The following is a 14,770-nucleotide window of genomic DNA, read 5'->3' on the forward strand; positions in this document are numbered from 1 at the left end:
TAAGGATTATATAACCCCCAATTTTTATGAAATACAAGATGCTCATTGAATGATAAGAAATTCATGCTCACTTATACAACACAACTCCAGATTTTATTCAAGTCAAGGAATATTTTTAGGTTCTTTTCCTAGATGAAACGGAATACCTATTTATAATTAATTCCTAATTATACAAAAGCATTCCAGATAGACTGAGCAAAAAAAGGGTTTCATTTGGATTCCCCTATTTTGAAAATCGCATATTAATTTCCTTCATATGAACAGAAAAATAGGATGACTCAAAGAAGTTCTCTACCAGGAACTTTGTACCGCGCACATTACTTAGCACAACTAGGAAAATAAGATAAGATAAAGATAAGCAAGACTAAAAAAATATTCGTCGGAATAGCGGAATACAAAATTAAGAAACGCAAAAAAATAAAGGGGAATCTCACCCCCTTCTTTATCATAAAGAAAAGATATATTTTAAAACTTCTTTAAAAAGAAAAAGAAGTGCCTCTATATTTATATTATAGATTTATCCACTTAGATGAATAAATATTATTAATGAATATGTATCACAATCCATCTCGAGGTATTTGGATCAATACCTATTCGGTGGATCTTTTTTTTTTTTTTCTCTGCCAGGAACCAGATTTGAACTGGTGACACGAGGATTTTCAGTCCTCTGCTCTACCAACTGAGCTATCCTGACCTTTTCTTGTGCATCATCCTAGTAGAGTATTTGTATCTATGTCAATTAAAAGGACTAAAAATTAATTAAAGTATTTCAAATTTTAAATTTGAAAATGGGGGGGGTAGTCCTATGCATTGTGCATGGTTTACTTAAATAAAACTTAAAAATAGAGTGAATAACCAAGATTTCTTGCCGATACTCTAATAAAAAAGAAATCTATTCAATGAATAGGATAAGATCCATTGAGTTCTCTTCGCATTCCTTTGTGAAAGAGTAGAATGAGAAAGCTAATGAATCTTAAACCCATTGCATTGATAAAAAGAAAAAAAAGTGCATTGATAAAAAGAAAAAAAAAAAGAGGATAAATAATAATAATATAGTATAGTTAGGGAATAAAAGAGGATTTGGGGATAGAGGGACTTGAACCCTCACAACTTATAAAGTCGACGGATTTTCCTTTTACTAGAAATTTCATTGTTGTCAGTATTGACATGTAGAATGGGACTCTCTCTTTGTCCTCGTCCGATTAATCCACTTTTTTAAAGATCTCGAAAACTTTGAATTTTAATTGAAGAATTTGATTATTCAATATTCGATTGGAGTGGATTCACAATAATGAAAAAAAAAAATTATGATATGAGTTTTTTATTTCATAATCATTATCATTTCTAATTTCATTTTTAAAAAAGATAAAGAACCTATATTATAATTAGAATATAATATGAGTTCTGTGATTAATCGTTTGCTATGTCAGTATCTATACGTGTTTATTAAATGTATAAGGTATAAAACCCCTCTTTCTCTAATTTAGAACTAGAAGGAATTCCACTAACAACACAACGTAATTAACTCGATTCGTTAGAACAGCTTCCATTGAGTCTCTGCACCTATCCTTTTCCTTTGTATTCTAGTTCGAGAACCCCTTGTTTTCTCAAAACACGGATTTGGCTCAGGATTGCCCTTTTTTAATTCCAGGGTTTCTCTGAATTTGGAAGTTACCACTTAGCAGGTTTCCATACCAAGGCTCAATACAATCAAGTCCGTAGCGTCTACCGATTTCGCCATATCCCCATTTCCCTCTTCTTTGAGACCAGGATTCCTTGTGTAATTTCATCCATCTCTTAGTTTTTTTTTTGAATCATTGAGTTCATCACTCAACGTAGTCTAGCAGTTCAGTTCGACTCTATTTGAGAGACCTCGCTTGCTTATTGCAATTCAGAATTGAATTGATTCTATCCTTGATGTATTTGCAATTCAATCCGAATCAATATATCCAAAAGTTTTTATCTCCCCCACCTCCCGTCTTACTTTTTTATAGTATTCAAAATTATACTATAACGCTTGATATTTATTCTTTTTTTCTAATCAGAATTAGCAATTTTATTTACTCTGACTCTATGTTCCCCTTAGTGAAATATTAATCCTCAAATTATTAACAAATAATAAAGTCTATAATGATCGAATGAAAATACCAATAAATTCTATAATTTTATTTTTTAATATCCTATAGTTAAGCATATCAAGCTAACTTTATCTTTAAGAAGTTTTAGTATTTTTTTATTTTTATAAGTATAACTTCAAATTTAGAACTAGTTAATAGCTAAGATTAATAACTAATATCTGAGATTTTACGGATTTCCTATACTATACCTATTTCTATTTGTTACACTATTTCCGTTATGTAAGCCCACTTAGCTCAGAGGTTAGAGCATCGCATTTGTAATGCGAGGGTCATCGGTTCAAATCCGATAGTCGGCTTTTTTTTCTCTATCGATGTTCTACGAACAAGAATCTCTTTTTTTCCGAATTAAATGGAGAATCCAGGATCTTTTATGTTTTTTACCTTACAATTTTGCTAGATACAAAACAATAAAATAAATAATATATATACAAAAAAAAAAGATTTTGATGAAATTCCATTTTTTGGGGTACTTTAGTTGATTTTACTCTGTTTATCCTGTAGTTTAATTCAGTTTTAATTTCGATGTATTCTGTAATGTAAATACAATGAAATTAATTGTGTAAAATGAAATTTCAATAAAATAAAAAAAGGAGTCTTCATGTCCCGTTATCGAGGACCTCGTTTAAAAAAAATACGCCGTCTGGGAGCTTTACCAGGACTCACTAGAAAAACACCTAAATCCGGAAGTAATCTTAAAAAAAAATTCAATTCTGGGAAAAAGGAGCAATATCGTATTCGTCTTCAAGAAAAACAGAAATTGCGTTTTCATTATGGTCTGACAGAACGACAATTACTTAGATATGTACATATCGCTGGAAAAGCAAAAAGGTCAACAGGCCAGGTTTTACTACAATTACTTGAAATGCGTTTGGATAATATCCTTTTTCGATTGGGTATGGCTTCAACCATTCCTGGGCGCCCGCCAATTAGTCAACCATAGACATATTTTAGTTAATGGTCGTATAGTCAATATACCAAGTTTTCGTTGCAAACCCCGAGATATTATTACTACGAAAGATAACCAAAGATCAAAAGGTCTGGTTCAAAATTATATTGCTTCATCGGACCCGGGGAAATTGCCAAAGCATTTGGCGATTGACACGTTGGAATATAAAGGACTAGTAAATAAAATCCTAGATAGGAAGTGGGTCGGTCTCAAAATAAATGAGTTGTTAGTTGTAGAATATTACTCTCGTCAGACTTGAACTTAACGAAAAAAGGAAAGGTTCATAGAATTTTCTTCCCCTTCCCCTTTCCCCGAACTAAATCGCCCTAAGACCATTACCATTAATTTGTATTTTCCCATCAACTAGCTAAAATTGATTAACCCTAGGATTAGGATCCTTTTTTCTTTTTTCCTCTATGTGTATTTTACATACCACAGTAATTTGCTATAGAGAATTTCTAATTTCTATTAAATCAAAATAAGATAATATAAGATATTATATTATTGCTGGAAAAAATTGTTATTTGATTTGATACATTGTGATCCTTAACGTTGATGAATTAAGAAAAACGGAAAGAGAGGGATTCGAACCCTCGGTAAACAAAAGTCTACATAGCAGTTCCAATGCTACGCCTTGAACCGCTCGGCCATCTCTCCTACATAACTTATTATGGAAAATAAACTGAGTGAATAGCGAGTTTTCTTATTCCTGCAGTACAGGTACAACCGCAACCACTCGGGGGTTCCATAGTTCTATTGGAAAAATTCCTTTTGATCTAAGTGGAAGGATACAGGATTTTTTACTAGAAATTGCGCTCGCTATAAAATAAAAGTTTTAATTTGGGTTTTCCCGCAACTAAAGAAAAAGAAAATGGAAGAATTCTTCTTATTGCATAATAAAATAAAGAAACCTTAGAATTCCGTTTGCATAAGATACGCTACACCATACTATCGAAATCAAAAATAGGGTATGAGACAATTAATAACTTTGAAAACACGAAATAGTTGATAACATAAGTTGTTGTTCAGAAATAGGAAAGTGGAATGAAATCCAGTCTTAGTCAAATATTTCATATCTCTTCGTGTCCAAGCAGAAGGAAAAGGATACAATTTGAGCTGAGCGGAAAATCCATATCTCTCTTATCCATTTAAAGCATATGGATTTAGAGTAGAGCATATGGATCAATCTATTTATAATTATAAGAATCGAATGTGTTTGTTTTTATGTTATTTTGTGAAGGAATGAAAACAATTCTATATAGAATGGGTTGGGAATTATGCCTAGATCCCGTGGAAATGGAAATTTCATTGATAAGACCTCCTCAATTGTAGCCAATATTTTATTGCGAATAATTCCGACAACCTCAGGAGAAAAAAAGGCATTTACTTATTATAGAGATGGTGCGATTTGACTCTTTTTTTTGCTTTTTTTTAGCCCTACCTATACCTCAGTCTTACGAAAAAGAGAGGGGGGTTGGCATAGAGAGAACCAAATTTGTAAAGCAAACAAACCCACGCTTCGGGAAGGTGAGGCGAACTAACAATTCCTTCCGTCGTGTATCCTCGATTGATGCGGCTTCAGATACTTCAATTGTAGATTTGAGTATTGAGCGAAAGGTTACACCTACAGGATATGGTATGGTATGGATTACAGGCCAATCCTACTCTATTAGTATCCGTAGGCAGCATAGGGGAGAAAAGCACTACACCTAGAAATAGGAATCAACAAGAGAAAAACTTTGTTAGAAATTACCCCTTTCCTGATCGGTATCAGGGCTGGGAAGAATGGTTGGGATAACAAACAACCATCAGGTTTGTACTTTGGATACCCCTATAACCATCAAAGATCGTTGAAGTAGCTAATTCCTCTAAATAGGAGGCGTTGAGAACAAAGAAATTATTGGAGCTATCGTTTTCCTCTAGCATTAATAGAATTCATTGGTGTTAAGAAAAACCTCTTGTGGGAAGGTTGGCTAGAGATTTCTTGGAAAAATACCAGCCCCTTTCGGTTCATAATGAGACGGGACTAATTCTATTTTGATTCTATAGATTATTTCGCTTAGTACTATTATGTACAGAAGGGAGGAGCCGTATGAGATGAAAACCTCATGTACGGTTTTGGAACGGAGATTTTTTGAATAGAATGAACGACCGTAACGGATGTTGGCTCAATCCGAAGGAAATTATGCGGAAGCTTTGCAAAATTATTATGAAGCTACGCGACTAGAAATCGATCCCTATGATCGAAGTTATATACTCTATAACATAGGCCTTATACACACAAGCAATGGAGAGCATACAAAGGCTTTGGAATATTATTTCCGGGCACTAGAACGAAACCCCTTCTTACCGCAAGCTTTTAATAATATGGCCGTGATCTGTCATTACGTGCGACTATCTCCACTATAGAAAGAAAAAAAAAAAAGAGAGGATCAAATTTTCTAGTAAATACTAGAAAAAAAGGGCTTTCTACATAGGGATCGTAAAAACAACGATTTTTCCCTATCAGCTGTAGGAAGGAAGGACACTTCACGAGAATCAAAAAACGAAGAAAGTATGGCCTATACTACTACTCTATGGATAAAGTTTCTCAAATTGATAGAGAAAGCACCGTAAAGATCAATTAGTGAGCGACTGGGTCGATACAACTAAAAAAAACTGCTTACTTATCCCATGATATGGGGCAAAATTTAGGAATCCGCTTATGTAATAGAGCCGATCCACTAAGGGATTAAGCAGCGGTGTAGTATCAGATCCCAAAGATAGTAAGTTCTTTTTTCTTTCTTATGGAAAAAAGTCTTTTTCAAGGATTCTATAGAGATTTCATATATGAAACCGGGATAGTTACCTCTCAGAAAATTTGAACGAAGGCTCTATATCTATCTATGCTTCATTCTTCTGAAGGTGGGAAAAAAGATCAAACTGATTATTGATAAAAATTAGGGTTTGAAACTTAGGTAATTAATTTCTTCTGCTTAACCCAAGAACAAATTGGATCGATTTTTGATAAATCGAATTCAGTTAAGATAGGGGAAATTCAGATAGCAATTTCTGAGCCGTATGAGGTAGGAAACTCTCAAGTACGGTTCTAAGGGAAGGAACTTCCTATTCCGACCGAGGAGAACAGGCCATTCTACAGGGTGATTCGGAAATTGCGGAAGCTTGGTTTGATCAAGCTGCTGAATATTGGAAACAAGCTATAGCGCTTACTCCGGGAAATTATATTGAAGCACAGAACTGGTTGAAGATTACGAAGCGCTTTGAATTTGAATAAGACCATGCTCCTTCTTTTTCATAAAATGGGTGGTTTGGTTGTTGATCCATTAATCAAATAAATTAGGTCGTAAGATCGAATCAAGAATTTCATTATATCCATTTCTTATACCTTCTATTTTATATGATATTTCATAAGAATAAACCATAGGGATAGGGTCTAGAATAGAAGTAATAAAGTGAATAAAAAGAGGGGGCAATCTAAATATTGCTAATATATTAGGACCATCTTATTAATAATTCTAATGAGTTATCTTGGAATTTAGAATCAAATAAAAAACCCTATATTATGCTCAAGGAAAGTAGATATAGATAGGAGCTTATGCCCTCAAAAAAAATACACTAGTTTCTTAAATTAAAAATAAAAAAGATTTTTTTCTTACGTCGAGAAATATTTGTTTTTCAAGATAAACAATGTCCGTTAGGCACCTAATCTTTATGTCATAATAGACCCGAACACTTGCCTCGGATTGACTTCAATATATAATTGCTCCAGTGAATAACTAAAAAAAAAATAGAAGGATGGTAGATAGTAAAGAAAAGAACTAATCACAATATCTATCTTTCAAAATCTATCTTTCAAAATCTATCTTTCAAAATATATATCTTTCAAAGATTCACTAAAAAGACAGTTGGCGGGTCTCTTTGTATGTCTTGTCCGGAAAGAGGAGGACTTAATGATTATTCGTTCGCCGGAACCAGAAGTAAAAATTGTTGTGGATAGGGATCCTGTAAAAACATCTTTTGAGGAATGGGCCAGACCCGGCCATTTCTCAAGAACACTAGCTAAGGGCCCTGATACTACCACTTGGATCTGGAACCTACATGCTGATGCTCACGATTTCGATAGTCATACTGGTGATTTGGAGGAGATTTCTCGAAAAGTCTTTAGTGCTCATTTCGGGCAACTTTCCATTATCTTTCTTTGGTTGAGTGGCATGTACTTTCATGGCGCCCGTTTTTCCAATTATGAAGCATGGCTAAGTGATCCTACTCACATTGGACCCAGTGCTCAGGTAGTTTGGCCTATAGTAGGGCAAGAAATATTGAATGGTGATGTAGGCGGGGGTTTCCGAGGAATCCAAATAACCTCTGGTTTTTTTCAGCTTTGGCGAGCATCTGGAATAACTAGTGAATTACAACTCTATTGTACTGCAATTGGTGCATTGATTTTTGCAGCGTTAATGCTTTTTGCTGGTTGGTTCCATTATCACAAAGCCGCTCCCAAATTGGCCTGGTTCCAAGATGTAGAATCCATGTTGAATCACCACTTAGCGGGATTATTAGGACTTGGGTCTCTTTCTTGGGCGGGGCACCAAATTCATGTATCTTTACCAATTAACCAATTTCTTGACGCTGGGGTGGATCCTAAAGAGATACCACTTCCTCATGAATTTATCTTGAATCGGGACCTTTTGGCTCAACTTTATCCTAGTTTTGCCGAAGGAGCAACCCCTTTTTTCACTTTAAATTGGTCCAAATACGCAGAATTTCTGACTTTTCGCGGAGGACTAGATCCAGTAACCGGTGGTCTCTGGCTGACCGATATTGCGCACCATCATTTAGCTATTGCTATTCTTTTCCTAATCGCAGGTCATATGTATAGGACCAATTGGGGTATTGGCCATGGACTTAAAGATATTTTGGAGGCTCACAAGGGCCCATTTACAGGACAAGGCCATAAGGGTCTTTATGAAATCTTAACAACGTCATGGCATGCTCAATTATCTCTTAACCTAGCTATGCTAGGCTCTACAACCATTGTTGTAGCTCATCATATGTATTCTATGCCTCCCTATCCATACCTAGCTACTGACTATGGTACACAACTTTCCTTGTTCACACACCACATGTGGATTGGCGGATTTCTAATAGTCGGTGCTGCTGCACATGCAGCAATTTTTATGGTAAGAGACTATGATCCAACTACTCGATACAACGATCTATTAGATCGCGTCCTTAGACACCGCGATGCAATCATATCCCACCTTAACTGGGTATGTATATTTCTAGGTTTTCACAGTTTTGGCTTGTACATTCATAATGATACCATGAGTGCTTTAGGCCGTCCACAAGATATGTTTTCGGATACTGCCATACAATTACAACCTATCTTTGCTCAATGGGTACAAAATATCCATGCTACTGCGCCTGGCGTAACAGCTCCTGGTGCAACAACAAGTACTAGCTTAACGTGGGGAGGCGGCGAGTTAGTAGCAGTAGGTGGCAAAGTGGCTTTGTTACCTATTCCATTAGGAACCGCAGATTTTTTAGTCCATCACATTCATGCATTTACCATACATGTGACTGTATTAATACTTTTGAAAGGTGTTTTATTTGCTCGGAGTTCCCGTTTGATACCCGATAAAGCAAATCTAGGTTTTCGCTTTCCTTGCGATGGGCCTGGCCGAGGGGGAACATGTCAAGTATCCGCCTGGGATCATGTTTTCTTAGGTTTATTCTGGATGTACAATGCAATTTCGGTAGTCATTTTCCATTTCAGTTGGAAAATGCAGTCGGATGTTTGGGGTACTATAAGTGATCAAGGGGTGGTAACTCATATTACAGGGGGAAACTTTGCACAGAGTTCCATTACGATTAATGGGTGGCTTCGAGATTTCTTGTGGGCACAGGCATCGCAAGTCATTCAGTCTTATGGTTCTTCATTATCTGCATATGGTCTTTTTTTCTTAGGTGCTCATTTTGTCTGGGCCTTCAGTTTAATGTTTTTATTCAGCGGCCGTGGTTATTGGCAAGAACTCATTGAATCTATCGTTTGGGCTCATAACAAATTAAAAGTTGCTCCTGCTACTCAGCCTAGAGCCTTGAGCATTATACAAGGACGCGCTGTAGGAGTAACCCATTACCTTCTGGGTGGAATTGCCACGACATGGGCATTCTTCTTAGCGAGAATTATTGCAGTAGGATAGTGGCTAGGAGGATTTGAAAGGCATTATGGAATTAAGATTTCCCAGGTTTAGCCAAGGCTTAGCTCAGGACCCCACTACTCGTCGTATTTGGTTTGGTATTGCTACCGCACATGATTTCGAAAGTCATGATGATATTACTGAAGAACGTCTTTATCAGAACATTTTTGCTTCTCACTTTGGGCAATTAGCAATAATCTTTCTATGGACGTCCGGAAATCTGTTTCATGTAGCTTGGCAAGGAAATTTTGAATCATGGATACAGGATCCTTTACACGTAAGACCTATTGCTCATGCGATTTGGGATCCTCATTTTGGTCAACCCGCTGTGGAAGCCTTTACTCGAGGAGGTGCTGCTGGTCCAGTGAATATTGCTTATTCTGGAGTTTATCAGTGGTGGTATACAATAGGATTACGCACCAATGAGGATCTTTATACTGGAGCTCTTTTTCTATTATTTCTTTCTACGCTGTCCTTAATAGCGGGTTGGTTACATCTACAACCCAAATGGAAACCAAGCCTTTCGTGGTTCAAAAACGCGGAATCTCGTCTCAATCATCATTTGTCAGGACTTTTCGGGGTAAGTTCTTTGGCTTGGACAGGACATTTAGTTCATGTTGCTATTCCCGCATCCAGGGGGGAGTACGTTCGATGGAATAATTTCTTAGATGTATTACCCTATCCCCAGGGGTTGGGACCCCTTTTGACGGGTCAATGGAATCTTTATGCCCAAAACCCTGATTCGAGTAATCATTTATTTGGTACCGCTCAAGGAGCGGGAACTGCCATTCTAACTCTTCTTGGGGGATTCCATCCACAAACACAAAGTTTGTGGCTGACCGATATGGCTCACCATCATTTAGCTATTGCATTTATTTTTCTCATTGCCGGTCACATGTATCGAACTAACTTCGGAATTGGGCACAGTATTAAAGATCTTTTAGAAGCGCATACTCCTCCGGGGGGTCGATTAGGGCGTGGGCATAAGGGCCTTTATGACACAATCAACAATTCGATTCATTTTCAGTTAGGTCTTGCTCTAGCTTCTTTAGGGGTTATTACTTCCTTAGTAGCTCAACATATGTACTCTTTACCTCCTTATGCATTCATAGCACAAGACTTTACTACTCAAGCTGCTTTATATACTCATCACCAATATATTGCAGGGTTCATCATGACAGGGGCTTTTGCTCATGGAGCTATTTTTTTCATTAGGGATTACAATCCGGAACAGAATGAGGATAATGTATTGGCAAGAATGTTAGACCATAAAGAAGCTATCATATCTCATTTAAGTTGGGCTAGCCTCTTTCTAGGATTCCATACCTTGGGCCTTTATGTTCATAACGACGTCATGCTTGCTTTTGGTACTCCAGAAAAGCAAATCTTGATCGAACCTATATTTGCCCAATGGATACAATCTGCTCATGGCAAGACGACATATGGGTTCGATATACTCTTATCTTCAACGAATGGCCCCGCTTTCAATGCGGGTCGAAGCCTATGGTTGCCCGGATGGTTGAATGCTGTTAATGAGAATAGTAATTCGCTTTTCTTAACAATAGGACCTGGGGATTTCTTGGTTCATCATGCTATTGCTCTAGGTTTGCATACAACTACATTGATTTTAGTAAAGGGCGCTTTAGATGCACGCGGTTCCAAATTAATGCCAGATAAAAAGGATTTTGGATATAGTTTTCCTTGTGACGGCCCAGGGCGCGGCGGTACTTGTGATATTTCTGCTTGGGACGCATTTTATTTGGCAGTTTTCTGGATGTTAAATACCATTGGGTGGGTTACTTTTTATTGGCATTGGAAACATATCACATTATGGCAGGGCAACGTTTCACAATTTAATGAATCCTCCACTTATTTGATGGGATGGTTAAGAGATTACCTATGGTTAAACTCTTCACAACTTATCAATGGATATAATCCTTTTGGGATGAATAGTTTATCGGTATGGGCGTGGATGTTCTTATTTGGACATCTTGTTTGGGCTACTGGATTTATGTTCTTAATTTCCTGGCGGGGGTATTGGCAGGAATTAATTGAGACTTTAGCATGGGCTCATGAACGCACACCTTTAGCTAATTTAATTCGCTGGAGAGATAAGCCCGTGGCTCTTTCCATTGTGCAAGCAAGATTGGTTGGATTAGCTCACTTTTCCGTGGGTTATATATTCACTTATGCAGCTTTCTTGATTGCCTCAACATCAGGCAAGTTTGGTTAATTTAGTTTGTTTTTTTGTACTGTATCAGCACCTAGTTCATTACTCTTGATAGAGAGGGAGGATCTGCCTTTTTAGATTTCTTTTTCTATTTATTTTTCCATCTAGGATTAGAACCGTATACTTGGTAATAATAGCAACGACACATTATGGCAAAAAAAAGTTTGATTCAGAGGGAGAAGAAGCGGCAGAAATTAGAACAGAAATATCATTTGATTCGTCAATCTTTAAAAAAAAAGATAAGAAGCAAAGTTTCTCCCTTGAGTTTGAGTGAAAAAACGAAAATGCGAGAAAAATTGCAATCCCTACCGCGTAATAGTGCACCTACACGCCTTCATCGACGTTGTTTTTTGACCGGAAGACCTAGAGCTAACTATCGACATTTTGGGCTATCCGGACACGTACTTCGAGAAATGGTTTATGAATGTTTGTTACCGGGTGCAACAAGATCCAGTTGGTAAGGATAAAATACCCTTTCGTATTTGTATGGATTTCTGGAATTGATAATCATAGAGGAGCCCTCTTTACCATTCTGTATAAATGGACTATTCTATTTGTATAGATATTGGTAGAGGGGCGTATCCAACCCTCTTTTATCCACTAGTTACCCCTCTTTAGTTTAAGAGTATAGAGCAGTTTGGTAGCTCATAAGGCTCATAACCTTGGGGTTGCGGGTTCGATTCCCACTACCGCCTCCATACTCCTTCTTTATGATATATGCATGATATAATATATACATCATGCATTTGTATCTGGATTTTTTGATTTCCTAAAAGAGTTTTGGTCTAACAGTTTTTTCTCGGAAGAAGCAAAAAAATAAAAGAAAGAATAAAATATGAAAGAAAAGCGTCCATTGTCTAATGGATAGGACAGAGGTCTTCTAAACCTTTGGTATAGGTTCAAATCCTATTGGACGCAATCTTATTTCTATCTATTCTTTAAATAACTATACTAAACTAAAAACAAAGAAAACTTTTTTGCATGATTCAAATGAAAAAGCTTTCTCAACGATTCCTATTCTACTAACAAGAGTAGACATGCAAAATTTATTTGTTACTGAAGAGAAAACCGTTCCAGCTGTTCCTGAATAGCTTCCTTCAAAAGGATTTCCGCTTGCTCGGTGAATGTCTTGCTAGAAGATATAATTTCTTGGAATTGAGGTTTAGTATCTTTTAGATGTTTACGTAACTCATCCAGAAATTTATTTACCTGTTCAATTTCTAACGAATCAAGATATCCTCTTGTTCCGGTATAAATAGTAGCTATCTGCTCTTCCACTGGGAGAGGATTTGCCTGGGATTGTTTAAGCAATTCCCTTAATCGTCGACCCCTTGCCAATTGATTCTGACTTGTTTTATCGAGAGCAGAGGCGAATTGTGCAAAGGCTTGTAACTCTGCGAATTGCGCTAGTTCCAATTTTGATTTGCCAGCTACTTGTTTCATGGCTTTAATTTGAGCCGCGGATCCTACTCTGGAAACAGAAATACCCACATTAATAGCGGGTCGAATTCCGGCATTGAATAGATCCGCAGATAAGAATATTTGTCCATCTGTAATGGAGATTACATTAGTAGGAATATAGGCGGAAACGTCTCCAGATTGAGTCTCAACTATTGGTAAAGCGGTCATACTTCCTTCGCCTAAAAGAGAATTTAATTTAGCGGCTCTTTCTAAAAGGCGTGAATGCAAATAAAAAACATCCCCTGGATAAGCCTCACGTCCGGGAGGTCTTCTTAATAGAAGGGACATTTGGCGATAAGCTTGTGCCTGTTTGGAGAGATCATCATAAATTATTAAAGTATGCCGTTCGCGGTACATAAAATACTCAGCCAGGGCTGCTCCCGTATAAGGAGCGAGGTATTGTAATGTAGCAGGTGAATCCGCCATTTCAGCTACTACAATAGTGTATTCCATGGCCCCCTCCTCATGGAAAGTAGTTACTACTTGAGCTACGGAGGATGCTCTTTGACCGATAGCTACATAAACACATATTACACCTTGCCCTTTTTGATTGAGAATTGTATCTGTGGCTACTGCTGTTTTGCCAGTCTGTCTGTCCCCAATAATTAACTCTCGCTGACCGCGCCCTATAGGGATCATCGAATCGATAGCAATAAGCCCTGTTTGAAGAGGTTCGTATACGGAACGCCTGGAAATTATACTTGGAGCAGGAGATTCAATTAAGCGAGATTCGGAAGCTATAATTTCGCCTTTCCCATCAATAGGTTTAGCCAGAGCATTTACAACACGACCCAAGTAAGCCTCACTCACGGGTATCTGAGCAATTCTTCCTGTTGCTTTTACAAAACTTCCCTCTTGTATCATCAACCCATCGCCCATTAATACAATCCCAACATTTTTGGATTCCAAATTCAGAGCAATACCCCTAGTACCTTCTGCAAATTCGACTAATTCACCTGACATTATTTCACCAAGACCTATAATACGAGCAATCCCATCCCCCACTTGAACTACGCGACCTATATTCTCAATCCCTACTTTCCTATTATATTGTTCAATACGTTCGCGGAGAATTTTATGAATTTCGTCGACTCGAAGGGTTGCCATTAGTGTTTCTTGACTCTTTTTTCGGAAGCAAGGGGAAAAATAATGCCTAAATTCTAAACGAAAGTAGAAGTTCAAGGCCTAATTAATTTAATTATTTCTTCCATTCCAGGGACCCGAGAATGCCAATATTAGCACGAATCGTACGGAAATGTAACTCGGTATTCAAACAACTATTCAGAGTTCCTAGAGCTCCTTGTACGGCCTGTTGGAAAACCCGCTGTCGGACCTGATTCATTGCCCTTTGTTTTTCAAAATAAAGGGTTTCGTTTTTAGACTTTTCCAATTGTTCCAAACTAATAGAAGTAGCATTAATCAAATTTGCTTTTTCTCGTTCTATCTCAGAGTATCCATTCATTCGATACTCATCCGCTTCTAGTTCGACTTTCTGTAATCGAATCCGAGCTTTTTCGAGTTGCTCAATGGTCCCTCTACGCAATTCTTCTGAATTTCGAATAGTACTCAAGATCCTCTGTTTTCGATTATCTAATAAATCTTTTAATGAAAGTAGATTATTTTGTAAGTTTACAACTTTTATGATCTCTTCCCGAACCAAACATGAATCTTTCGATTCATTTGGCTCTCACGCTCCTTTTTTTTTTTCTATAGCTATTTCCATATCTTTTTTTTAAGTAATGAGCCTATCCTCTATCTTCTTTTTTATGTTTATATTTCAATATACCGAAACCTA

The 14,770-nt window shown here is 37.1% G+C and overlaps 4 non-coding genes across 4 annotated transcripts; 2 read left to right on the forward strand and 2 right to left on the reverse strand.

Annotated features, from left to right (window-relative positions):
* Nucleotides 1-621: 621 nt before the first annotated feature.
* On the reverse strand, nucleotides 622-694 carry TRNAF-GAA (transfer RNA phenylalanine (anticodon GAA)). Its single transcript has one exon. It is a non-coding gene; the product is annotated as a tRNA-Phe (tRNA).
* Nucleotides 695-2,361: 1,667 nt separating this feature from the next.
* On the forward strand, nucleotides 2,362-2,434 carry TRNAT-UGU (transfer RNA threonine (anticodon UGU)). The gene has a single exon. It is a non-coding gene; the product is annotated as a tRNA-Thr (tRNA).
* Nucleotides 2,435-3,654: 1,220 nt separating this feature from the next.
* On the reverse strand, nucleotides 3,655-3,741 carry TRNAS-GGA (transfer RNA serine (anticodon GGA)). The gene has a single exon. It is a non-coding gene; the product is annotated as a tRNA-Ser (tRNA).
* An 8,619-nt stretch (nucleotides 3,742-12,360) lies between these two features.
* Nucleotides 12,361-12,432, forward strand: TRNAR-UCU (transfer RNA arginine (anticodon UCU)). Its single transcript has one exon. It is a non-coding gene; the product is annotated as a tRNA-Arg (tRNA).
* Nucleotides 12,433-14,770: the final 2,338 nt, after the last annotated feature.

The sequence above is a fragment of the Triticum urartu genome, unplaced genomic scaffold (genome assembly GCF_056163025.1).
Source record: "Triticum urartu cultivar PI428250 unplaced genomic scaffold, HENAU_Tu73 scaffold1061, whole genome shotgun sequence".
In the NCBI taxonomy this organism is placed as follows: domain Eukaryota; kingdom Viridiplantae; phylum Streptophyta; class Magnoliopsida; order Poales; family Poaceae; genus Triticum; species Triticum urartu.